General features: G+C 21.2%; 1 protein-coding gene across 1 annotated transcript in view; it reads left to right on the top strand.

The window, feature by feature from the left end:
* The window catches only part of LOC117176288 (CTL-like protein 1), a 45,656-nt gene that overhangs the window by 29,941 nt on the left and 12,971 nt on the right, over positions 1-2,744 (top strand). The window lies entirely within an intron of this gene.

The following is a 2,744-nucleotide window of genomic DNA, read 5'->3' on the forward strand; positions in this document are numbered from 1 at the left end:
ATTGTATTTTCAAAAAAAAAACATTGATTTTGTTCCAACAAAGGGCAAGTTTTCAACAAAATACATCAATTTTCGACCAAATATTTAATTTTTCTATCAAATCGTTTAATTTTCAAGCCAAAAATACAAATTTTTAAAAAAAAAAGTTTAATTTTAATACGGAAAATATGAATTTTCAACAAAAAAGTTATTTCTCTTCTCAAAAGTTAAATTTTCAACAAAGTATATTTTCAGTTAAAAAACAAAATACTATTAACAAAAAAAAAAACTAACTTTCAACTCAAATTAAAAGTCTTATACCAAATGAAAAATAACTTTTAAGGAAGTAGTTTAACTTTCAACCAAGGAGTAGAATTTTTAATCTAACAAGATGAATTTTTAACAGCAAATTTAATAGTTGAAATTTAAAAAAAAATTTAATTAAAAATAAAAAGCAGTTGGATTTGACCAGGAAAGACAAATTTTTAACAAAAAACTTAAGTCCCCATTTAAAACAGATTAATTATTAATAAAACAATTGTATGTTCAAAAAAACAAACATTGATTTTGTTCCAACAAAGGGCAAATTTTCAACAAAATACATCAATTTTCGACCAAATATTTAATTTTCTATCAAATTGTTTAATTTTTAAGACGAAAATGCGAATTTTTTTACAAATCAGTTGAATTTTAAGCCGAAAAATATTTATTTTCAATTAAAAAGCTATTTCGCAACCCATCATTTAAACTTTCGACAAAATAGGTATATTTTCAGTAGAAAAAAAATTTCAAACAAAAAATATTTAAACTAAAATCATAAGTTTTGTAACAAATAAAAATATCTTTTTAGGAAGTAGTATAACTTTCAACCAAGGAGTTGAATTTTTAATCTATAAAGATGAATTTTTAACAAAAAATTTAATAGTTGAAATTAAAAAAAAATTTAATTAAAAATAAAAAGCAGTTGGATTTAACCAGCAAAGACAAATTTTCTACAAAATACTTGAATCCTCTTCTAAAGCAGATTAATTATTAATAAAACAATTGCTTTTTTTATCGAAAAAATGCAGTTTCTTCTAAAAAAACGCGAGTTTTCAACAAAATACATTAATTTTCAACCAGATACTTAATTTTCATATCAAACTGTTCAATTTTCAAGACGAAAGTACGAATTTTTTTACAAATCAGTTGAATTTAAACCGAAAAATATGTATTTTCAACTAAAAAGTTATTTCGCAACCCATCATTTAAATTTTCGACAAAATAGGTATATTTTCAGCTAATAAAATTTTTTTAAACTAAAAAATATAAATGTTATACCAAATAAAAAGAAATTTTTAGGAAGAAGTACAATTTTCAACTAAGAAGTTGAATTTTTATTCTAAAAACATGACTTTTCAACGAAAAATGTTTAAAATATTTCAACAAAATAAATTTTAATAAAAATAAAACACAGTTGGATTTAACTAATAAAGACAAATTGTCAAGAAAATACTTGAATCCTCGTCTAAAATAGATTAATTATTGATAAAACAATAGAAATTTTAACTAAAACATTTATTTTCTTTCAACAAAGGCGAGCATTCAACAAAATACATCAATTTTCAACCAAAGATTTAAATTTTCTACCAAATTGTTTAGGTTTCAAACCAAAATAAAAATTTTTTTACAATACAGTTTAATTTTTCAACCGGAAAATATGAAATTTCAACAAAAAAAGTTAATTTTCACAAAAAAAAGAATGAAATTTCGACAGAAAGAGATAAATTATTATCCGAAAAATTTGAATTAAAAAAAAATGAATTCTTAACGAAAAATTATAAGTCTTATAACAAATAAAAAATAACTTTTAAGGAAGCAATTCAACTTTCAACTAAAGAGTTGAATTTTTAATTTAAAAAGATAAATTTTCAACAAAAAATGTAATAGTTGATATTTTAACAAAATGAATTTCAATTAAAAATAAAATACAGTCGGATTTAACCAACAAAGACAATTTTTCAACAAAATACTTGAATCCTCATATAAAATAGATTAATTATTGATAAAACAATAGAAATGTTAACTAAAACATTGATTTTCTTTTAATAAATGCGAGTATTCAACAAAATACATCAATTTTCCACCAAGTACTTAAATTTTCTACCATATTGTTTAGTTTTCAAACGAAAATTACAAATTTTTTACAAAAAAGTTTAATTTTTCAACCGGAAAATATGAATTTTCAACAAAAAAAGTTAATTTTCAAACAAACAGAGAATGAAATTTCTACAGAAAGAAATACATTATCAAAATAAAAAGATGAATGCTCAAAAAAAAAGTTAAATTTTCAATATAAAAAAATTTTTAGTCAAGAAAGAAAGAAAATTTCAATTAAACTGTTGTATTGTCGAGCCAAAAACGCAACTTTTCAACAAAATTGTTGAATTTTCCACAAAATAATTCGATTTTGAACAAAATAAAAAAAATGTAAGTAAAAAAAAATTAATTCTTAGCGAAAAATGGGAAAGAATGTGAAGCCTGCGATATATAAATAGGAATTTTAATAATTTGTAGACTAAAAAAAACATGGAAGTGTATTTTTAATACTTGAAACATTTTAGGATACTATTTTGACACTATTTTTTTTTTTAAATTGACACTATTTACACTATTTTTAATCCCTAAGGTACGAGGGTAGTTCAATAAGTCCTTAGAATGAAGTATAAAAACAATTTTTTTTGGGTAAATTTTTTTTTATTTTTCAACATAATCTCCTTGGAGCT

This window comes from Belonocnema kinseyi, chromosome 7 (assembly GCF_010883055.1).
Source record: "Belonocnema kinseyi isolate 2016_QV_RU_SX_M_011 chromosome 7, B_treatae_v1, whole genome shotgun sequence".
In the NCBI taxonomy this organism is placed as follows: domain Eukaryota; kingdom Metazoa; phylum Arthropoda; class Insecta; order Hymenoptera; family Cynipidae; genus Belonocnema; species Belonocnema kinseyi.